Below are 24,389 nucleotides of genomic sequence, written 5' to 3'. Positions count from 1 at the left end.
CCCCTTTGTTTGGTTAAATGAGAACACGGGGTATTTTTGGATCCGGTTCCAGCTGTAGGTGTTGAAAGCTTGAAAGCCTATTTCTGAACAAATTTTAAAGAATGCCTCCCTTTCCATTTCAGAACTGAATTTTGCAAGGTGTTATGTTCCTTCAGCTGCTTTTGATAGCACTGAGACGGCATGAAATATTTTAGGGCTATATGTAGAGATGGTCGAAGGCCTGAGGAGGACCGCTGTTGGATTTGGTTATTTAGATGAAGGATACGAACATTTGAGATCACTTTAGAAACAGCAGGCCAGCCAGCAATTTCACATCTAGATCTTGATTTGAACTGCAAAACCCCAGAAAAGTTGGGATATACGATCCCAAGACTGGGGTTGTCTAAACATGGAAATCGCTCAGAATTCAAGTCAGAAAAAAACAAATGTGAAAACTCTGACTAAATGCAGTGGTCCTGGGTAGCTAATGTTCCCACCCAAGAGCTCTGGTATGCTCAGGACACGACCATTATCAGCTGAAATACTACCTGTCCTGCTGCAGCCTGGATTTGGTCTCCTTGCCTGTGGATTAGACGTAAGGAATACAAAACAAAGTACATGCACAAAACCCTTGTGTTTCCTTTGCAAAATCAGGCTGTGCACATAGCTAATTCTTTTCATGTTAATCTACACTTACAACCCGATAACAAGTTAGAGCTTTCTTCTAACCAGGCTTGATTAAATTTGGAAGATTTCTTCCCAACAGGAGAACCCTTTCTGCTTTCATGCAGTAAACATGATTTTGTGCTTTCTGTCCCCCCCCCCCCCCCTTTTTTTTTTAATTTTTATTTCAGGAATTCTTTTATTATTATTATTATTATGAATAAGCTAGTTTTAAATCAATTTCAACAGCTGGAATTAATTTTCCTGTTACTGACTCTTCACTTGGGCCTGTCACAGAGCGGGAGGCTTTCTATTAGCATAAACATAACTGAAAGCTCTGGAATTTGCATTAATGTACTTTTAACAAGTTGACAGTCTTTTGGCACGCGCTCCTGAGATCTGAGAAGCAAGGGAAAAAAAGACTGTATTATACCTTACACTGGCTGGATTGTAAGAAGCTGTCAGGTAAAACCTCAGGTTTCTTTTCCTACTGCAAAAATATGGGACAAAGTATCCACTCATATCCACTCATAAGCAGGTGCATATATCTGACAATTCTGCAGAGTCCTTGCTGCTCACTCCTGGCCTCTGGCAGAGCATGCTCATGACTCAAGCAAGCTGTTTTGTTGTTATTTAGTGGATGTGGAACTCACAGAAGGGCTGAGGATGTGCTGAGGTGCAAATATTTCTGCAAAGTTTCTAAAGGGTCTCAGGAAATGTTTAGCTCAGTGGAAAGGGCTGTGGATCCTTCGAAAAGTGGTCCAAACCCTGCGAGAGACATTGGAAAGTGTTAAATGGGTTGGTCCTGCAAGTCCCTTGTTGCTTTGAGGCAGGCAAAGTGCTCAGCATGGCCGTTCTGCTCACCTGTGACATGAGACAATGAATTTATGCTTTTGCTTAAACCAAATAATTTCAGTCAACCAAATAATTTCAGTGGATGACTGAATCATAAAGGTTGGAAAAGATCTCTAAGACCTAGTCCAACTATCAGCCATCACCACCATTCCCACTAAATCATGTCCCCGAGTACCACATCTATTTTCTTGTCATCTTCTAAAGTGAAGGTCTTTCCTGAAGGTCTTTTCTTTCCATTTTTTTCGAGGTGAGGGTCTTTCCATCTATTTCTGTCTCCTGAGTGGCAGTGAGTGTTGTTTTGGACCTTTCCCTCCTTAGCCACAGGACCAGCACTCAATTTCTACATAAACAGAGGTTGACGTATTTGTAATTAGGAAATAATTACCTTTCAGCTATTGCTTAGGTTGAAGGTGTTACAGTGTTTGTGAAAAATGTACAAGTCTGCATCAAATTTGTGTATGTGTTTCTAGTTATATTAGAAAAGTAGGCAGAAAAAAGTATTTGGACTGAAGATCAGACTTGTATCAGTTGCCACGGGAATAAAAGGAACACAGAGAATTGAGGGAATCCTTTAAACTACAGGGTATTTTAGATTGAGTTCTTATTTGACTGTTTATTTAGGCCCTACATTAAGACAAAAATGTGTGTTTAGCCAGCTCCTCCTGCTGGATCCAGAGCAACTATTGGAGCTTATTTCCTTTAGAGATATGGCTGATGCTGGCCTCAGAACAGAGGAGAGGAGGTCGGGGAATGCCTGTGATGGTGCTTGGCTGGGACCCCCCAGCTCCCCTGGCTTCACGCTTACATGGCAAGGCCAGAGATTTGAAAGGGCTGTGGTATTTTTCTGCTTCAGGAGCTCTGTTCTTTGGACTCGCCTCTTGAGTTTGAATTGACCAAAATGGTACCCATTAGGTATGGAAATGAACTGATCTGGCTGACAGTGAAGTGATGTGATGCTGCTTACAGGCAGTCATATGGTAATGGTCATGCTGCTGGGAAGAGTCTGCTAACAGCAAAGCGTTTGTACATAGCTGAAACCTGACTGAATTCCTCTGTCAGCTCAGGACAGAATCCTTCTGCCACTCCTCTTCCTGCCTCCTTGCTCTTGAACCACAGTTAAATACTTTGGTGAGACTGTCTGCTGCTCTAGTTGCTGTGATGAGACCAGGGCTGTTATTTATTTGTTGCGTATGGGGAAGAAAAAAAAGGAAACTCAATGCTGTGGAAAAGCAGCAAAGCAGCATCCCACCGTTCCCCTACACAGAATCATAGAATGGCCTGGGTTGGAAGGGACCTCAAGGATCATGAATTCCAACCACCCCTGTCACAGGCAGGGCTACAACCTCCACATTTAATACTAGACCAGGCTGCCCAGAGCCCCCTCAAACCTGGCCTTGAACACCTCCAGGGAACATCACAGAATCAGTAAGGTTGGAAAAGACCTCCAAGATCATGAAATCCAACCGTCAACCCATCACCACCATGCTCTCCAAACCATGTCCCTCAGTGCCACATCTGCGTGTCTCCCTTCCTTCTCCCAGGCAACACAAGTCTTTACCTGGCCCCAAGGCCACTAGCTGAGAGCAGGAGCAGCCTGCCCAGCTCTGCTTGGCTCAGATGCTGCTCTCTGTTGCTTCAACTCATGAAAGGCACTTGAGCTGCACCTGCTCAGCATTTTCCCGAGCTATCTTAAGATTTAGGTCTAGAGGTGTTCCCCTGGCTCACAGAGCTTCATTGGAGAATCACAAGTTGCAGTCACTGATTAGCGCACAAGGATTGATCCATGGAGAAGGGCAACGGGCCACTTCTCTAAATCCTCCAGACCGAAAAGTCTTCCGGGAGGTTTATCTCCAATGAGCCTCTAGAGGAAACCTGTTGTGTTGGTACAAGTAGCTCACAAAGCAGAGAACGGACTGCAAACACACGAGAGCTTTACCCACTTGTTTGCTTTGTGCCCTCCTTTGATTTAAAAAGCAGACTTTCCTCTTTCACAAAAAATGAGATTTCTCCCTACTGGCCAGCCCAAGTTGTTTGAATCACCCCAAAGGCAGAAGGGATAACTGTCGTGTTAGTGACCCAGCAATGAGGGCCTGGTGCCCCTGCCAGCACTGACTTCACCAGCGTCAATGGAAAGTGTTGATAAGCCAACGTCAGACCCTGGGCAGGCGATGCATGGGAGCAGTGGGCAGAGAGTCTGAGGGCTGGGAGAGCTTTGCAGTGATGGGAAGAGGAGTGTGAGAAGGGGAAAAGGAAGGGTGTTTTGGTTTAGAGATACTGTTTGCAGCGCTGATTCACCGGGCTAATCGGATCTTGGTGGCGTTTCTCCTCCGGTATCTGCTTGGGGCGTCTGTCACTGTTTTTGAGAATTTATCTTTCTCATCAGAGCTTGGGTGGTGTTTTTTGTTCTTTTTGCTTTGTTTTCTTTTTTTTCTTCATTCAATGCCTGTAAGAGGAAGGCATCGAAAACAAAATGTCCTTTTCTCAGAGCTCTGCTCAGTAGGCCTGAGCTATGATAGTTTCCCCTTGGGCTGAGGAAGGGGGAGCGATGACCAGTGCTGAACCTTCAGCCTCTGCAGCATGGAAAGAGAGTTTGGGGATTAGTTATGCCAGCTGAAACCTCTGCTCCAACCCCTGTTGTATCTGTTGAGCATCTGTGAGAGGGGGAAGAGGGTCTGCTAAAAGAACATTGGCTGTGCAGGGCTCCTTCAGTGAGATTTCTCCATAAATAGCACTATGTTGCTAACATAGCCTTGCACGCTTACAAACATTGGTGTTGATTAAAATATGCAAATGAATTGAGGTATTTGAACAACCAATGAGTATCTATTTCATATTACTGTTGAACGTAGGTATTATGGAAACATCTGGAGACCTTACATTACAGCAGATGAAGGTTGCAGCCTTCACAACTGCATCCCAAACGTGGCTGATGTGGGATCCAGCCCCAGCCTGTTTCTTGCAGACGGGTTCCAATGTAGAGATCTAAGCTGCTATTTTCCAGATGCCTGCTGACTTGCATTTCTACGTTTTTGGAGTGTCCCACTATCACAGAGTGACTTGTGACACCTCTGTTCTTGCTGAGTTAACGCTGTAACCTAAGAAGGCTCATACTGGTTTCTAGAGCCTAATCTTTGAGTACAGCACGATTTGTTCTCAGTGTCTTGTCCTGTCTAAGCTATTGATCTCATCCTCCCTACTCATTGTGACCTGACTCACCTGCAGGGTTGACTCAACCCTGACTCACTTGGACCTGATCTCTCATGCTCCAGAACTGAGTACTTTTTTGCTTTACTCATCTTGCACTTCAGTGAAGTATTTTCAGCAGCATTCAGGATTAATCAGACTCTACTGAAACCAAAAGGTGTTTTCCCAGTGTTTTCAGGGGGAGCTGTTAGATCAGGGCTTGGTGCTGTTGAAAGTCCTATGCTGACTGACTGCAGTTGGAGGAGGCATGGGAAGGGCTCAAAGGATCTGGTATGTTTCATGGCAGAAGCAGTTTTGGAGGACTTTGGATAGAGGATCTCAAACTGAGCCTGGAGTGCATGAGGAGAACACAGAGAGGAAGACAAGGTTAACGTGACTTCAAGGGAACCTGTTCACATCTTTGGTGATGGCAATGAAGGAAAGATTCAGAACCTCCCTGTGATATCAGGGTGGCCATTTGTTGCCGTTATCACAAGGGTAAAATTGCCGTGAGTGAATAAAAAAAAAAAAACATCCTGTTGTCCAGAAATATAAGACAACAGCATTGGCAAAGAGGGCCCATCCTCCACAGCCCTTCCCCTCATGACTCCTCCACACTCAGGAAGTGGCAAGGCTGTTCTGTGTGGCCAAAAACAAGGCAGCAAAACTCCGGTGAAAAAGGGAGTTAGAGCTGATCAGTAAGCCATGGGCACTGAACATCTCTCGAGAGATAAGTCTCTGATGCTTGATTCTTTTTAGTCCTTTTGGAGACCGTGATAAGGAGGCGGCAGTTGCTTTGTCAGGGTTGCTCATGCTTTTTTGCACAGTGTGTTCAGTTGCTGAACTTGTTCAGATAAGACAAACATCTAAACTCCATTTCCGGAGACACATAGCAGTCTTTACACTCAGGCGATGGTTATACTAGGGGTGGGCTCCTGGAGACAAAGCTGATGTCAAAAGCCTGTGAGAAGGATTCTCTATAGCAGCTGGTGCTTTTTGCTTCTCTTCTGCTCCAAAACTGGAATCCAGACTTTCCAAAGACGCTGGGGTGTTTGGGAAAATGGGATGCCAGCATCCCACTGGGAGCAGCGAGGAGGATTGGTTTATGCACCAGAGTCCAGTTACTGCACAGTGACAAACTGGTGTTGGCTTGTCCTAAGCAAGGTGCCCAGTTGTGCTGTTTTTCTGCACTGAAAATTTAGGTACTTCAAATGTCCTGCAAGGAGAAAGGGCTGCTGATACAAAGAAAATTAGATTTAGTGCCTTCTTTCCTCACCTCCAGCAGATTTTGCCTAAAATCCACCGAGAGAGCCCTCAAAATATCTGATGCCCAGGATGTGCTGGAAGTGCTGTTACCTCTGTGTCCCCCAGAGATGTTCCTCCCCATGACCCTGCACAGCGCTCAGCTTAACTCTGGTGAGCAGCAATTGCATCACGTATGCATCTCATCATCTAATCCCATTTATAGCCCAAGATGCCAATAAATTTTAAAAACCTACAATGGAAAGACCTATTACTATGTCATCTAGGCTACAGTTCTGTCAGTGTAGGTTATTCAATTAGCTGGGATACAAGTCATTAATATGGCCTTTTTATTTTTTTTAATTGCTACTACCAGAACAACGATTTAAGGCATTTCTGAATTCCATTGACATTTCCTTTCTCTGCCAGTTGCACAGGGTCAAATGCTGGGCCTAAGACGTGACTGTGTCCTCTTGCTGTCTGCAGCAGCATCAAATCCTGTCCTGAGACCATCTCTGGGAGGAATGGATGCACAGACCCCTCCTTTCTTGTGCTGCATTGAATTCTCTGATATAAGTAGATCAGAAGTGCTGTCTAACGGTGTGGATTTCCCAGGTTTTCTCCACTGCATGGGAGCTGTTTTGGAAAGCAGTGACCCAGTCACAGTGCCAAGGCCTTGGTGAATTTGTGACCTCGTGCTTCACAGTTTTTTCCTGTGTTCTGCTCATGTGCTGTGGAAATTGGTGTAACGTGTTCTGCTTGCAGGTAGAACCTCGCAGCCCTGCTGTCTTACAGCAGCATTTCCCAGAAGGAAACATTTCTCCTGCTTTGTCTGTATACACCTGCCAACGTGTAAGTAATCCCCCCTGTGCCCATCCATTCTGGTGCCTTCTTATTCCCCCAGGCTTTCATTTTGCTCTTCCCATCCCAGGCCGGCTGCTTGCCCTTTGGAAAAGCCGTGTATCCCTTCCTATGGAAAGCAGCTCCCAGAGCTGCCCGAGCCCTGAGCAACAAAACTTTGCTGTTTCAAAGTCACATTGACCTGAGTGCTGCAGCAAATGTGTACAGCGTCTGCTGCCGTTGTTTCGCATGAGGGAGCTGCAGTCAAATATTAAAAAGGCAGCAAGAGCATTAAATTATTCGACAACAGAACATTGTCATTCCTCCATAAAACTATTTTGACCTGTAGTTTTCTATGGAGTCCATTGCTCTTAAATGTGCAATGAGAAAGGAAATTAAAAATTAATCTTTATTTCCATCTCAGAAGAAAACCTTAATTCTCTGCATTGAAATTATACTCGTAATCCAGGGTAATAAATTATAGTTTTTAATTGCAGCCAGTCACAGCCAATCAAATAGGGATGTCTCTCTTTCTCTCGCTTGCTTTAACTTTGCTATGCAGAAGAACTCATGGAGTGCTGGAAAAAATTCACATATGTTGACCAAGGCTCTTATCATGTAGCATAAGCCCACAACAACAGGGCTCTGCTCTTTTCTGGTGCCCCAGAGCTGATGACCTGAGAGTACCTTATGGGGCAACGATTGCACCACATACCCAGCCACAGGGAAACGGGTCTATTCAACCATTTCAACACGGAGGTGGTGGTGCAGCATCTTGTTCAAGGTTACGTGCTGTCAGTCAGTGAGCTAGGAACAAAATCTAGATTGTGTTCAACTGGTTCAACTGCTTTTGACTACCAAATACCTCCAAGCAGGGACTGGGAGCCAGGATGTGCTGCTCTGACCTACTGGCCGACTTGGCCGGATTGAAGTACCCAAGTTCCGATGTTGTGTCTCTTCTGGCAAAAGAAAAACGACAGCTGAGTAAAGCAGAGGTTTATTCTCAGTGCCTAATGCAGGTAACTTCTGTGTTCTTCTACATTACAGTATATTGCAGGCAAATATTTATTGCTGTTTGACACTGCTGCATTACATGTGATGAAAGCTACCCTGGAGATGGACTAGATGTCCTTTACGAGTCCCTTCCAACTCAAATGGTTCTATGAAGTGGGTTTGCTAAGATATGGCATGCTTTTAAACCAGCAAGGGAGGTTTTTCTGTTCCCAAATAACTGATGTTTGCATTTGTCAGCTTCTTCCAGTGCTGTGTCTCACAATGTCTATCTGAGTACTTTCACACTTTCTGTTCTGCTAGATGATCCTGGCTGGCTGTCACCTCACCACTTGTATGGTGGCACTAAGCCAGGGGTCCTTGTCTCTGAGAGCAGCCCTTAAAATTCAAAGAGCTGGGCAGTGCATCTGAGTTCTTTCTTAGCACCTTTGTCTAAGCAGCTCAGCCTTGACATTTTTTATATATATATTTTTTTTTGCTATGTCACATCCAGACAATGAGCTAGACTTGTCTAGAACAGGGAGGATTTAAAGGTGTCTTAGCACTTTCAAGCTCAGCCAAGAGAAAGGAGAGCCAATAGACGGATTGGATTCCTTGGCTGGAGGCAGAAACAGTGGAGGTAGAAGCCTATAGTTTTGATAACAGCCCCTAGGTCTGTTTCCTAGCTTTTTCTTAGTGTACTGATATGTGGAAGAGTGGATACGAGAAGGGACCACAGAGTGACTAAATGCCACAGCAGCTGCTGTGGGAATAAGATGTGATCCACCTGACATTAAAAAGCCTTCTCCAGTTGCACAGCATTATCAGTATGTTCACATGTAGGTTACTAACCAGGATTAACCTGGCACATCTCTAGTCTTTGATTTGGAGAAGGCTGTGAGATCTCTGCAGTCTGTGGCCATTCCTCCTCATGAGCTCAGTGTGACCAGTAGCAACGAGGAGAGTGGTGAAATCCGTGCTTCAGGATGGATTAAAAAGAGCAGACAGTAAATCTAGCAACGTTTTTGACCAAGAGCACTTATGTTCTTGATGAGTTGTCCCCAGATTGCAGATATGAGTTTTATGGAGTCTTATTCTCCACTGGCTGTTTAACAGAGAGCTTCAGCTGGGCTAAAGGAGACATTAGCCTTGGCAAAACGTCCCTTGGCTGTGGCTGATGTGGAGGCCCCTGAGAGTTCTGCTGCCCACCCCATATCATCGATGGCGAGCTGTCTGCGGGGGAGCTCTGAATACTGCATAGAAACAACAGCAGAGTGTATCAGCAAGGGCTGCTTCTCTCTGCAGTCATGGGGATGTGGCTGAGCAGCTTGCCCTGGTGTAATTTTGTTGTGCTGCTAACAGTGTGCCTAGATTAAAGGTACCTTATGTACACTTACAAATGCTAATCACACCTGATTTGTTTTATCTGAGCTGCTTTTCCATGCGAATTCTAACCCTTTTCTAGGCAGGATTCACCGTGCCATAACAAATTGAATTGCTTGGAGGCTTTTTCTGGTGGTCTAGTTGAATTTTGCAGTTAACTTCCTTTCCTTCTGTTTCTACCAATTAGATTTACTTCTTAATGCTTCTTTATTTATTTATTTTATGAGCATTTAATCACGAGTTAAGTCTGTATAGCTTTTCCTCTCCGCTGTTTTCCCTCCTGAATGGTTCCTACCAGTTTTTGGTGGTTTTTACTTTGCTTTTATTCCCCACTTTTTCTCGTAGGTGTCTATTGATAATGCAGTGTAAAAACAATTTTGGGGCCTGTCCTCCTAGCTGCTGAAACTGCAGAAGAGCATACTTGGCGTGCTGAGGTAAGTGAAAACATCCTCTTATGGACCGCTAAAGAGATCCTTCAGTTTTGAATGAGGCAACTTGGTGTGCCAGGAACACGCTCAGCCCAAACCAACAGAGAGCAATCAGAGAGCACCCAGCAGACAATAACCTGTGTCTCCATACGAACAAGGCTCCTTCTGGAAATTAAATGGTTTATCTCAAGTTATGAGGCTGCTGACTGCTCTTTGAGAGGTACTTTGGGGCTGGGGAAATAACTGCAGTCCTGTTTGTCATGTCCAAAGGAAGAGTGATCCTGGAATTTATTGTGCGTAATTTTTGTATCTAGCGAAATACTGAAAGTAGGATTTATGAACTAAACAAACATGTTTCCGGAAGATGCTGGCAGCTGTGTGCCTTGAGCAGTAGTGGCGGCATGGTGAATGTATCTCCTCTGAAAATCTTCTTGTTTTATAGGACAATAAAATTAGTGAATGAAAGCAAAAAGGGAGATATAATGGATCTGGATTTTAACAAGCGTATGAATCAATATCTCATGAGAAAAAACGTAATTGTACTTCAGTGAGCAAGGGCATGAAGAGAGTGGGGGAAAAGAATGGGAGGGGTGGTCTAGTGACTGCTGCTGGATGTGTGAGCAGGACAGGCCTCAGCCAGTGGGTGTAATTCTGTGCTCTGCCGAAGGCTTCCCAAGGGCACATCGCTGCTTTTCTCTACACCTCGGTTTGCCGTTGTTAAATGAAGACAGTACCATTAGAGCAATGGTTGCTTGGCTTGTGGGCAAGATGGCATTTCAAGTTGAGAGGTTCTCTGAATCCGTGGGAGCTGAGACCACGCAACATGGTCAGATTTTCCACCCACCATATCAGCAATTCTAAGAAATTGTTGATTTCTCACCATTGCATGCTTCGTGCACGAAGGGGAAGATTTTGGTGCCTATTAGGATAGCATTTCATACACATTTTCCACTGGTTGGGCAAAAATTCTTTATGGCTGTGAGCTAACCCTGTCCCCACAAACAGCCATAACTCATCTGTTACAGGTTGCTGATTCTTTCCTTTGACACAGAAGAGGAAAAAGATTTATTTGGCATTTAGAAACTTCCCAAAGCAACAACAGGAGAGATTAAACATCCTTGCTTTTCCTCTGCCCTGGAGACAGGTCGGAAGAGGTCCTTGATGGGCTACAGAGTGGTCCTTCAGGCTTGCAGCCACATCACTTGGTGCTGCCTGGTGGTGGGAGCGATGGGATTGCCTGCAGGGAGGATGCTGCCTTCCTGGGCCCAGGAGCATTTGCTCAGCCTGCAAACACGTGTGCTATCCAGAGAGATTGTCTGCAATGAACGCTGAGCGGCTCTTCTGTATCAAACACTTCCCACCTTGAAAACTTCCCTGGTTAACTGCTCATTTCAAAATCATTATTAATGTATTTGCACAGGGATTTTAGAATTTAATTAGCCTCTTTTGAACTGCTCTTAGCGTGTTTGTCTAGAGAAACAGAAAATCCCTCCATGACTTGTTTGCTTTCTTCCTTCGCTGGTTTTCACTGGAAGGGGAAGATATCGCTGGGCTTTGCAGGGTTGCAGCCTCCTGTGTTGCAGGATCCGTGCAGACACTCAGGTTTCATTTGGAGCCCTCCTTGGAGTGTTTCCCTTTGCAAAGTGAGGCTGGGCAGAGCAGAGCAGGGCTCCTGGTGCTCACGCGCTTTCCCTCTTGCAAACCACAGTGGTTATGACCACTGCCTCTGGTACTGTTGTGTTGGTCCCAAATTGAGGAAGGATGACTAACTTAATCACTGGATAGTTTTGATTTCTAAAATTAAACAGCCTGCCACATGTGTAATGCTGTTGCTGTATTTATGCCAGCGGTTAGCAGGCAGCACCAGGGAGCATGAGCGGCTTCATAGCTGCAGCTTGTGACTGCGCTGTGTGCAAGCAGATGTTCCTTCCTCCTTCTCCCAACCTTGTGGATTTGCCTCCTTGTAAAAACAACAGCACTTGTGCTCAGAGAGCTTTCTGGCCAAGCTCTCAGCCATCACTTTGTAAACGTGTCCTGACGAGCTGTGTTGCAACTCAGCTGCAGAGGTGGAAGAGCTGAGGGGCTGAGCAAAGCTGGAGCCCAGCAAGGCACAGCTGCAACCCAGTACTGAAGCAGCTGAGAGCTGCAGAATGGCCTTCCTGGGAAGTTGGGGCTCTGCCCCCCCACAGTCACCCAGGTGGCTCTGCCCTGAGCTCTTTGGTCAATAGGGATGAGATGCTTTTCTCTCACCATTTGCTTTATAGCTAGCGCCACACAGATTTACTTGGCTTATAGGAGAGAGGAAATAAGAGCAATAAGCTGTGGATAAAAGCCAAGGTGAAATATACAGAGGTGGAAGGGCTTCATTTTCGGAGGTGGATGGGCTGAGGGATGAGATGTTAGTTACTATTTTGGTTCAAGCAGTATTCCTCTGGTCTTAGACGTGTTACTGAGCTTTGTTTTCTCATAGAAGGCCTGGCAGGAGGATGAAGAGATGGAACAAATTTTTAGCACTAACTAGTGAGGAGTGTTTGGGTGAAACTGAAATATTTTGACGTACTGGATTGGATTTTACCAACTCAGTGACTTCGATGTGCTTTTGTTTGGTGTTAAGCAGGTGTTACTGCAAAGCATCAGTGGGAGGTGTTTTGGTAGAGCTTTGTGTGTGTGTTGAAGAGGTGGCAGGAGAAGGTTTGCTTTTCACTTGTTAAGGCTTCTGATTGAAAACAAGAGGAATCCTTTGGGATTTCTTCCTGAGCTCTATGGATCTAGCAAGTGTATTTAATGGAAGCAGAGAGTATTCAAGACAAGGTATTGAATGGGGCCCTGGACAACCTGGTCTAGCACCAGATCTATGGGGTTGGTGGCCCTACCTGTGGCAGAGGGGGTTGGAACCTCATGATCCATGGGGTCCCTTCCAACCCAAGCCGTTCTATGATCCATCCCTTAGACTAATGTCAAATTGAGTAACCCCTATCAATAATGTCTAAAAAATATATGTATATTAGACAAGTTTCACCAGTGCAATGCTGCATGCTCTCCTGTAAAGTTGCATGGATGCTGCTGGGGTACATGAACACCCTGGAGCACCAAGAGACGACCCAACACCTCACAGCCTTGTGCTCTGGCCTGGAACTTGTCATCTTCCAGGAGTCATCTTCAGCACCTTCAGTGCAGTCTGTCTTAGTTCCTATTTGAGTGTCAAAGGTGTGGATTTATGCCCAGGGAATTGCTCTCGGGATGCAAGCATGACTTGTAATTATTTTTTGTTTCCACAAGTTAACTAACTTTAAGTCCATATTTGGATTTGTATTTTAATGGTTGAACTGCAGTACGAAGGATCTGCTCTTTGTGCCAGCAGGGCACTTGACTCTCCCCTTTTTGCTGCCTCCTGTCTGAAAGGGAACGCAGCATATATTGATCCTAGCTTTTAGAACTCGTTCTATTTATGAACCCAAATTGCAGTATGAAGGTACGAAGAGCACTTGAAAAGGGGAAGATCTATATGAGAACGACAAAGGGAATAAATTAGAGCAGCCTCCCCTCTCTAATGGGCTGCCAGCTGCTGTTAGTGAGGGGATGCCCCAGTGCCATCTACCTGAGTGATGCTCCAGCATCAGGGGATTTTCTTGAGAACAGTATTGATTTTTGTTTCTACATTAAGCTTTTAACTTTGTCAATGGCATTCTTGGAAATCATTACTGCTGTGATGCACAGCACGAGGGGTGAAATATCTCCGCTGCTGCTGTGTGGGTGCAGTCTCTGATCGCATTCCTCTTTCTTCCCTTTGTTGTGGAAGCCCCATTCAGCTGACGCACCTCAAGGAGAGCGAGGAGGAAAGGAAGTAAAATTGCAAGCCAGGATGGCCTTGGAACTGGGTGAGAGACCAATTTTTTTCAACAAATTGGAGACAACTTTTTAAGCTTTCCTAGAGGCTGCAAATGTGGGGTTGGAGGACCAGGTATGTGGATGTGCGCTGTGGGGTCTGAGAGCTGCATTCAGCATGCTTATTCCTGCTTGAACAGTGCATTGTAAATGAACTCAGGTACCGGGTGAGCTCAGATTCCTCCTGCTTGAGGCTGAAGATAGTTAAATTAGGGAGCAAAGAGGCAGGAGTGGAGGGCTGTTGTTACTGAGGTTTAGGCCAGGTCCTAGCCTTGTTCCCTTTAGGCTGAGATTAACACAGAACACGAAGCTGCATGTCCAAATGGCTGTGGTTGTTTCAAATCCATCCAGCTTCCCCTCGGAAGGGAACTGCTTGCAGACAGGAGCATGTTACTGCAGACTCAGCTGTGCAGTGCTGTTAGAAGCTGTTGATTCCCCATCCCGTCTCCTCCTCCTATTGCTCCCTTCTCAACAGCTGTTCTTGGATCAGGCTGGCTGCCTGCTCCTTGGGGTCTGTGTGCGTGAGCCCTGAGATGTTCCATTTCAGGGCAAGGGGAGGAGATTCCTGCCCTTAGCAATCCTTCAATGCTGTGACCTCCTGAGAGATGTGGAGGTCCCAGAGGGGGGAATACCCCATTAAGGGGAGAGTTGGTGTCATAGAATCCGTGGAATCATACAGTTATCAAATCTGGAAAAGACCACTAACACCATCAAGTCCAACCATCAACCCATTGTGTGGTCACAGAAATGACAAAAGGCCAGGTCTTAGTGGCTTCTGTGTTATCTGGCCCCACGGTTATTTTGATGTCAGCTCTTCACAGGAAGGATTGGTGTAAGGAACCGGGAGGAACTGTCCCATCCCTTCCACTGCCCCAGGATGGAGCCAACTCACTTGAAGGTTTGTTTTGGTGCAGGACAGCAGAGCGTGGGCTCCGCTCTTTGCTTGGACTAACTCTGCCTGCCCCACTTCCACCAGACCCCTCTGCACAACCCTTTGCAACGAGAGCAGATGCTGCTAGGGTAGGAATATGTTGTTCTCTACCGTGTCTCCATGCTGATAGCTCTGATAAGAGGTGGTCCAGCTTGTTGCTAAAAAGCATTCTGCTGACAGAATGTGTGCCTGGGAAGGTGATGAGCCTCCACCTTAGCAAAATGCAGAGAGAATTTTTCTCTTCTGCAGTCTTCCCCCCTCCCCCAGTCCACTACTGTGTCAAAACCTTGAGTTTTGTGTAAAGTTGTTAAATAAGCTTCTGGGCAAAATAAAAGATCAAAAGGGGTCTAATTAGCTGCAGTCTGCTTAGGAATTGTGGATGTTCACCTAGTTTTATAAATTGACACTTTTAACATTAAAACTCAAAGCAAAAAACGATGTAATTATTCCCTTTTTTTTTTTTTTTTGAAGCTTAGGTTTAATGTCTTTATTGAAAATTGGGTACTTCTATGGCATCTCAAGATGCTTTATTCTATCAAATCTGGAGCAAGTCATTTTTCATTTTGGATTGTAATGTGGTATAAATGATAAGAGCCTGATTCAGAAAGCTTTTTTTTTTTCCTCCCCAATGGCAGCTTGACGAGAAAGCTTCATAGTCACGTCACAGTAACCCTGAAGATAATCTATTGTTTGAGTCTTTGTGAAACTGCTCGCTTTTATATAGGGGAGAAGTGAGATTTTTTGAGCCCATGGTTAGGGTGCCTGAACCTCTCTTGCTGTCACAGGATTTTTGCTTCTTTTTGTATTTTATTCCTTTTACCAGACATAGGATGCCAAGGCAAAAGTAGATACCTGCTATGACAGCCTGTGCTGTGATCGTGGCAGTCTAACTGAAGTTCAGAATGTAACAGGTAGTTGAATGGAGAACATCTGGTGGTCGGAGCAAAGGAGGAATGAGAGATGCATCGATGAGCTTTGTTATAGTTTTTGGGCTTGTTTCCCAAACTGATCATTTGGATGTACCATGCGTGCTTCGTGTGCACATCAAATCTCCCTGAATTTGGCATCACCATAGAGTAGCGTGGACAGATGAGAGGAGGGTCAGGATGAAGTCATGTTAGAGCTGGACTGTTTACAAGTATTATTTATACTGTGGCAAGACACACAGTCTCCATTTAGAACCAGGGGGTGATGGCGCTGGCTCTTCCCTAGTGCATAGGAAGTCCTGGTGCCTGCCCCAAAGACCTTACCACCCATAAAGAGAAATGGCAAATGCAGGATTTGTATTTGTGTGAGGGTGACTGCAGAAAAGGGTCAGTCCCTCAGTGAACTTTAAACTTCTCTGGATGTTTATCTAAAAGTTCATGCGAATGGAGGTGGATGTCTTTGATCCAGGGTTCTCGTGAGAACTGTCTTTTGTAATTTCGACTGCTCCCTGGCTTGTGTCAGAAATGCTGTGAGTGGGGTCTGCCCTGGGATTTGGCACAGCCCAGGTTTTAACTGGGCTGGAAGGGAAATGGGGCAAGATTGGGACATCAGAGTAGGGCTTGCAGAAGAGAAATTTTTATTGGCATCTCTTATATCGTTCTAATTCAAAAGTTTCAGTTCTTGATGATCACGCTGGGCAGAGGTTCAAGATTTCATTTGCACTTGGCTCAGCTCAGATGCTGGAGGAAGCTTCTGCGATGGGAGGAAGATCGTTTTCCTGCAAGAACAGAATTTCTCATTTGACAGTAGGAGTGGGATTAGAGCCTCCTTAGAGAATCCACTGGGGATTTGCTCGTATTTTTCCTACTCTGCTTCTCTGGCCCAATGTGGCAATTAGAGGAGAGCTGTTTGGTTGTTGCTGCGAGTGATCTGGCTGCTTGCTCCCGTGGATCTTTTGATAATCAGAGCTCTCTGAATAGAATGCTTGCTACAAATGTGATTATTGATTCATATAGATTTTTCTGAGAATGGAAGCTTATCCTTTATTACTTTTAAGTTGTTTCATTGGCTAGATAGTGAACAAGCATTCCTTTCACACACCAGGACAGCTGCTTTCTGGAGAAGGTTCAACTATTATTCTTTGCACATGCTCTCTATGGGCTGTGCTACCATATGATGTATGTACAGTCCAAGCCTTTTCCCATTTGCCATACAGCAAGATATCCACTGGCTTCTTTGGGAAAGATACTGGCAAGAGGTATTGGTGCAGGCTGCCCAGGGAGGTGGTGGAGTCACCATCCCTGGAGGTGTTCAAGAACTGTGGAGACCTGGTACTGAGGTATGTGGGCATGGTGGGGGTGGGCTGATGGATTGGATGATCTTAGTGCTCTTTTCCAACCTTCACGATCCTGTGAGATAGAGCCCAGGAACAGCTCTGGGAGCAGCTGCAGTGTGATTCAATGAGTGTCTGCTTTAAGGAGTTCATGGGGAGGAGTTTTGATCCCTCTGTCCCACCCAGAGCAAGAGGAGATGGGTGTCTCCTTGGCTGTACCATGGGTTGAGGATTTGACCTCCAGTGAGCAGCCTGGCGTGGTGGAGCTGCTCTGTGTGTTTGCTGTGCTGCTCAGAGGGTGTGCATCGCACAGAGCATCGCTCCTGGGAAGCTGAGCTTGGACAGCACAGAGCAGCTTCCATCTGGCTCTCATATAGCCATAATGGTCATTAAATAACACTTTAATGTTTTACAGCCTAATGTTTTTGTTTTAATATTAAACAAAGATTTTCTTCAAGGGAATTTAGTTTAATCATGCGTGGCTGACCTGAGGAGGAGCACTGAAAGCCTACAAAATTCCCCAAATGCAGCAGAGAGTGAAAGCCCTTACGATTTAATAAACTATCCAAGATGAAGTAACTGGACTAATAAGTTTGTGATCTGTACCTGAGGGATGTGAATGCGTGCATATATTGGAGGAAGGAAAACGCCACTTCCATCAAACACAGCTGCTACTTAAGGTTAAATGCAGAAATTGGTTTTTATTTTAATTCATCTTTCCTATGTTGCCTGTGTCCGCCTGCCTATTGGAAGTACTTCACTTGCAAGTATGTGGAATTGCCATTTTTTTCTCACCCCTCAAGAACATGCAAGTCCTGTATATCCCAATTCTCATTTCACCTTTAGAAAGTCACCTGAGTTGACAGATGAACCCTGCAGATGCCCATCAGATCCACTCCACTGCTTCAAGCTAATGCCTTGTGCTTTAGTGCCCATCCAAAAACTCCAAATGTGCACATCACCGTTTAGGTCATAGAAGAAATAAGTTCTTATTTAAACACAGGGTTATGGCCACACGTTTAAGAGATGGGTTGCTATAGGTGGTTATAACTTGTGAGTTATAAGCTGTCATGGGTTCTGGTATCTCTCGTTTTCTCAGAGAAGTCCATGAGGTCTTGGTCTTAAAGCTCATTTTCGATGTTTCTGGCTCTTAAGAGTTTGCTAGGAGTTTTCAAGCCTCTTGAGAGCCACACATCAACCTGCAGGAAAACATACATTTGTAAAATAATATTAACTTCTATAATTTGTCATTTATAAACTTCATTCAAATGACTCTTGACCATTTTGATTTTCAGAAGCATTCAGTGGAGTGCTGAGTTTTCATTTCCCTTTAACAGAGAGATATTGGAAACAAACAATGTGCTTTTATGCTTATTGCTGGACAAGGCTTATGCGTAGAGATAATATCTTAGACAAACTGGGATGGCTGGAGAGCTTAGGTAAACTTGGAAGCATTGAGTCCTTCTTCAAGCCTGAAACAGAAGCTTGTCATGCTGAGTGAGCAGCTGCTCAGGGTTGAGTTAAATACTCGACAATTAGAGCTTTGGAGAAAAAAACCATAGTAAGTATTGGTGTATTCTGGTTTATTTGGGACACAAAAAGGGTGTCAGCTTCTGTATCTTAAGTATAGGACAGATCTGTTTCTCTTGAGTGGCCCATAATAGCACATGATCCTGTAAGCTCCTACTGTATGCTCAGGGGACTGTGCGTCCCCAAGAAATGATTCAAATGTGCTTCACATTTTCTTCCCTTTTTTAATCTCTGCAGGCTGTCTGGAACCTGGCAATATGGCTTTTACATCTGCAGCCTTTTTTGCTCTAACACAGAACAGTCTTCCAGGTGGAAGCTGAAAACCTTTCCCTGGGGTAGCGAGGCCATGCAGAAGGTCACAAATGGCTGACAGTGCTGAGCTGGTGAGATCTGCTCTTCTGGTTTTGTCAATGATTATCCCGGCCTGACAAAGGTTCTACCATGAGCATTGTGGTAACTTCTTAAAGTTGATTGGGAGCTATTAAGGAGTGATAAAAATCAGGTATTTCTGACCATGGTGATCAAAGGAGGAATTCAGTGATACTACAATAGGTGCTTGGAGTTCTCCGGGCATTGCCATCAGTATTGTTTAATGACCCAAATGCTATGGCTGCGTTGGGCAAACAGCAGAACTGGCAGCCGTGTAGAAGTTCTCAGGAGACAGGGATTTCAGAGCGACAACATAACTCATTGCAGGCTGTCTGCTTCCCCTGACTGCTGGCAGTTGTCATATTGTGACTGTCAGCCCGGAGGTTGACCCCGCTTCCAGAATCCTGATTTATTCAGAAACCTGCAGATTTCCTCTCTCAGATTTCAATCATGTTGCTTGTGGTCTAAAGGCAACAGTTCCACCAGCTGAGCTGTTGAAGGTTTCTTTCTGGCTGAGGTTACAGGACATGTGTTAAAAGCTGGTGTCAAGTGAATGCAGCCTAATAGGATTATGAAGTTTTCCTCCCCCTGTAAGAATGAGGGAAACTTGATGCTCCTGGCCTACCTAAAGGAATATGCTGCTTGGGGAAACATGGATCCTCCACTCTGCCATGCTGAAAGGTTGCTGAGATGTCAGGAGGCTCAGAGCATGGAAGGCATTATGCTGACAGCTCAGTGAGTGCAGCCACGAAGTCCCATGGCAACCCAGAGTGACCTTTCCCCAGATGTCTCCCACCCATAACTTGTTGGACGTCCCCTCCTTGTTGGTGTCTGTAGCAATGGCTGGCGGGAGGTTGGCTGCTTGCAACGTAGGCCTTTCGTGCACGAGTCCCCAAACTGCTGGAGCCCATTGCACTGTGGAGCTCTGTGAATCTCCTTCTTGTTCCTGCTGACCGACAGCCAGCAGTTTCCCAGGCATGGAGTATGTGTGTGAGCGTAGTAATGAGTCATTTCTTTGGGGCTATTGTTTAAGTCTTCAAACCATGGAAGGAAACCAGGAGCCTGTTATATGTCACTAAAGGTCACTGGCTATTTTTACAGATTACATTAAAGAACACCAAAACTGCACAGAAAGAATATTCAGGTTACAAAGGCAGAACTTTGAAAAGTATTTTCACTGCCAAACGATCACTAATGGCTCTGGAGTGTGTGCAGACTGTCATTTTTCAGGGACTCACAGCTTGGCCAAAGGTGTGTTGCTCCCCATGCACTGTAAGAATATTATTCTCTGGCACCATTGTGACCGTCTTTCCAAAATGAAAGCGGTGTTGCAAACTGTCATGCTGAGACTGTTTGACCAAATGCTTGGAAGGGATTGCAGTTTATTTCTTTCTTTTTAACTTGGGTTAAAAGTTTTCCTCCATTGGATAAACTGTGCTAACTGAAACTTTCACCCAAATCCCAGCTGGGGCAGACAAGCAGCATGGAAAGCTTTAATTTGAAAGATTAAAGTGAAATTCTAAGCAACTGGAGCCTTATAATTCTGTACAACGTGGTCAGCCTATCAGTGGGAAATCATTTTTTCTGTCTGTTCTGCTTTTGATGTCATTCTATCAAACATTTAATTGGGAGACACAGCATTAGCTTCAAACTCATTTTGAAGCAATGAGCATTAGTCAGACATAAACAAACGGGCTGGGGGCAAACTACACAGCTGCCAAGTGGTGGGGGAGATTTTAACAAGGGCCTCATGAGCCTCTGCCCCCATTAGGATGGATAGAAGGAAAAGGTTTTTGCATTAAGGGTGGTGAGGCACTGGCACAGGCTGCCTGGAGAGGTGGTGGTGCCCCATCCCCGGAGACAGCCAAGGTCAGGCTGGATGGGCTCTGAGCACCCAATGGAGCTGTGGTGTCCCTGTTCAGTGCAGGAGGGTTTGGACCACAGGGCCTTTAAGGGTTCTTCCTGACTCAAACTACTCTATGAAATTACCACAGAGCAGAGAACGGAGCTCTGAGGAGAGGAAGCAGGGGTTGTGCAGCAAATAGGAGGTGCTGGAATTGCATAACCCTGAGCAAGGCATGCGAGTGCTCGGGTCGGGAATGCAGCCCTGTTGTTGGAGCACTCCAGGCAGGGAGGGGGCTTCAGTGATGTGCTGTGATCCGAGAGCCATCTGCGCTCCTGGGGACATGGGGTAATCTTCTGGTGGCTCAGGGGCAATTTGTGAGGTTAAACCGGAGGTTGTAAGGTTGAATTAGTCCCCATGCAAATGTGGGTCAAAATGCTAATGTATATGTATAGAAAAACTGTGCAGGCAGCAAGCTCCTTGAAAGATCATCCTTGCGGTGACCAGACCTCAGGGAGCACAAAATAGGGAGCAACCTTTGCTAATTCTCAGCCATGGCTGCAGCAGAGCACTGCGGATGAGGGGCCCAGGCCAGAGAGGCAGGTGAGACTTCTTTGAGGTCGTATCTCAAGTCAGAGCACAGTTCACTCCCGGGTTTGTGGTCTTGCTGCTGGAGGAGGCTGCCCGGAGTTGCTGGGAATACTTTTGCTTTTAATCTCTGAGCAGTTCTACTTGCTGAAGCGCCTGGAATTTGTCTCAGAAATATTTTGGAGGGGAAATGCGACCATAAAGCTGGAGCTTTGGGCTATGCATGCTTCGCTTCAGAGCCATAACATCTTTGATGGGGGTGAGTGTTGCTAACCTACCTCCTTTGTTTTCTGACAAGGAGAGTAATTTTAAAAATAACATTTTAATCCCTTACACTGCATCCATGTCAGCGTTAGCTTAACTCAGCCCACATTGCAGGAACTCTGGGAGGTGTTTCACTTTCGTTCAAGTAGATTTAGGTCTTTTATTGCTTTCATGACACAACTGCTAACTGGGACCAGAACCTGGCATGTGCGGCAGGCAGCAAAGTCCTACTCCCAGAAAAGTTCCTGTTCGGTTCCTTGCACAAAGCCCTGTGCTTCCTCTCCAGCATCTCTGGAGCCTCGTAAGACCCTTCCTCTTCCCAGCACAACTCAAGCTGATCCCATCCGTGCTCCTGGAGCTTGTCGTGTTTTTCCTGAGCGAAAGGAAGAGCTTCCCAATCTCTGCAGATGCCATCCAACCACCCTGGCCAGCTCATTGCTGCCCTGCTGAGAGATGCCCACGGGGGTAGCACAGGCATCGTGCCTGCCTTCCACAGCCAATGGGGATGGGCAGGGACAAAGGTAAGGCTGGCAGCATGAAAAGGCTGCTTGTTGCAGCGTTTCATGGCCAGTGAGCGTGACCAGCCTTCAGGGCTAATTACCAGAGGAAAGAGAAGTATGTTCTTGTCAGCAGGCCTATGGGGTTAGTAGTTAATGAAGCAGATATGCAGGTAGCTTGTTCGGTGGCAAGAGCGAGTGACTGCCTTGTGTCCTCGGGGATGTGGGCAAACCCTGGTGTTGTGCTGGCAGGCTTACAGCGTGAGCATGTCTCCGTGCTGCAGGAATCCCTTTGTATTGCTGGGTCGTCGTGTGCCCAAAAGCTAGTTGTCTGCTGTCCCAGTGCTGTGCTGGTCTATATGCAAAAGAAGGGAAAGGGCGCAAGGGAGTAAACAAAGTGTGAAGTCTTTGCCCAGTATGGTGGGTATGGACAAACCTGGTGGCTATTTCTGGCTCTTGATTTCATGCTCTCTGTTCATGAATCTTACTCCATCTCGTGTCACTTCTTCGGCTTGTCCCGGAGTAGGTACTGCTAATGAGGAGCAGCATCTGTGGTATGAGACTCCTACAAGTCCATTGTGATAACTGCTACTTGCTAACATCACTGTTACCTGCTATTTGATCCATCAGTGAGGTAATATTTGACAAGGGATCTCTGTAACACAAAAAAGCTGACTTATGTATCAGACAACGTTATGCATCTCCTCTGATGATGTTCCTTGTGTACGTACCAGAAATGATCCTTTCGTTGTCAAAATGCCACCAATTTGAGCTGATGTATGGCCCATAGAACTGGATGAACATCCCAGTGCAAGACTTGTGACCTGGTGTCGCAGCAGAATGGCCTGGCTGCACATGGGGAGCACAGAATGCAGCCCTAAGGATGCTGCGGGTCAGAAGTGAGAAGTGTTGGTGCAGAAATCTGGGAGAAGGTGCACTGTGCCTGGCTGGAGCCTGCTATCCCCCACCTGTGGGGTTTTTCTTGGATTCTTCTCACAGCAGGTTTATGTATATGGATATACATGGGGTATGACAGTTCAGGGGGAAAAAAGAAAACAGAAAACCCTTTGAATTGCATGTTCCTTGGAATTTGTGCTGTTTTCTCTGGTAGATAAAACTTTTTTCTTTTTTTTTGTCTGGGATATTAAGCAAACATATCTTGGGAAAGAGCCAACCTCCCTTCAGTCTCTGATTGCTACACAACCCACCTGATAAGAGGCAGCGAAGATGTTTTGGTGTACAGTTGTACACTTGACCTCCATTCAGGCCACAGAAATGGCTGCCACCCCCAGGAGAGCGCGGAGCTGGGATGCAAGAGCCACAGCTGTGATGCTGCACAGTGCTCTGCATCCCAGCATCTGCACAGAGCAAACAGCTGCTGAGAGGCAGTTCCTGCAGCTCCAGGTCTCGACACCAACCCCTTGTAATGGCTCTGGGCTTGTTTATAGTCATGCTGCTTTACTCTGCATTTCTACCAACAGGTTCCAGGCTCTGTGCATCCTCTGGGATGGATCTCATCGCTGCCCTTTCCGCTGGGGACCATGCAGGGGACACAGAAACGCTGCTGCCAAGGGGTGCAGAGAAGGATGCGACAGCATCACCAGCCTTGGAAGAAGTGACAGCAACAAGGGAGATGGAAAGTCTGAAGGTGGCCAACTCTGATGGAGCAGTGATGGAAGCGTCAGAAAACCCAGAGGCAGAAGGAATTGCTGAAATGATCCGAGCAGCAGAAAGAATAGCAAAATGCGAAGTGGCCAAAGTGCTGCAGTCAGCAATAGCTGAGGTAGAGACCCTGCAGCACTGGTGCCCACTTGGTGCCTCTCTTGGGTTAGGCTCATGCACACCCCATGCAGCCAAGGCAAAACCTGGCCTTGCAGCCCTGCCCTCTGAATGCCTCAGGTGGATGAGACTTCTCCTGGAGCTATGGGAGAGTGCGTTATTTTGGGGAAATTGAAAGCAATTGGAAAAAAAAAGAGGGGGGAGAGGGGGGCAGCCTTGAAATCCCCACTGAGGGTTTGTGCTCTTTTCCCATCTGGTTTCCCTCTGTGTTTCAGATGAGCTTTTTTTCCACGATAGCGGGCACTTTATCACGCCTGGTAGAGCTACGGATACAGAGCGCTCTCCATTACAGCCCCGCTGGCCACATGCTCATCCTGTTCTGAAGCATCCATATTTGGGGATCAAAAAGGGTCCACTCGCGGTGTTTACCCAGCAGAGAACTTTTATTTGACGTTTGAGCAATTATGCCTTGAGTTGTCCGTGAGTTTGCCGAGGGTGATAAATGCGCTTTTCCCATTTGAAAAACCTGTCTTTTAACATTGATGATGTGGTGACAGATTTTCAGCAGGGCTGGGAGTGCGATTTGCCAGGGCTCAGTGCCCGCTCCCGGAGCCAGATTGTCAGATGTTCGGCAACCAGCAGCTCCCTGTTGGGTGTGAGGCCTTTGGACATGTTTGTTCCCATGTGTGGATCTCATTTGTTGCCTGCTCACCACTGAGCATCCTCCTTCAGCTCTAAGGACTGTGTGCAGGAAAATCTGGATCTCATCTCCCCGGGTTCTGATTTCATTTTGAGTTTGCAGGGTCAGCTTGCTGCCGTCACTGTTTCCTGGGCCCCAGCGCTGCCCTGAGTGCATGTCTTTGCTGGAGGACATCTTCCT

General features: G+C 46.1%; 1 long non-coding RNA gene across 1 annotated transcript in view; it reads left to right on the top strand.

The window, feature by feature from the left end:
- Nucleotides 1-5,776: 5,776 nt before the first annotated feature.
- The window catches only part of LOC101750361, a 115,651-nt gene continuing 97,038 nt past the window's right edge, over nt 5,777-24,389 (top strand). The window contains exons 1-5 of the long non-coding RNA XR_005839218.2: nt 5,777-6,096; nt 6,688-6,774; nt 7,638-7,781; nt 9,481-9,569; nt 23,212-23,513. This is a non-coding gene — a long non-coding RNA (uncharacterized LOC101750361). The remainder of the gene's footprint in view (nt 6,097-6,687; nt 6,775-7,637; nt 7,782-9,480; nt 9,570-23,211; nt 23,514-24,389) is intronic.

The sequence above is a fragment of the Gallus gallus genome, chromosome 12, assembly GCF_016699485.2.
Source record: "Gallus gallus isolate bGalGal1 chromosome 12, bGalGal1.mat.broiler.GRCg7b, whole genome shotgun sequence".
Taxonomy (NCBI): Eukaryota; Metazoa; Chordata; class Aves; order Galliformes; family Phasianidae; genus Gallus; species Gallus gallus.
The sequence above is the reverse complement of the archived record's forward strand: the minus strand, read 5'-3'. Positions and strand labels throughout refer to the sequence as shown.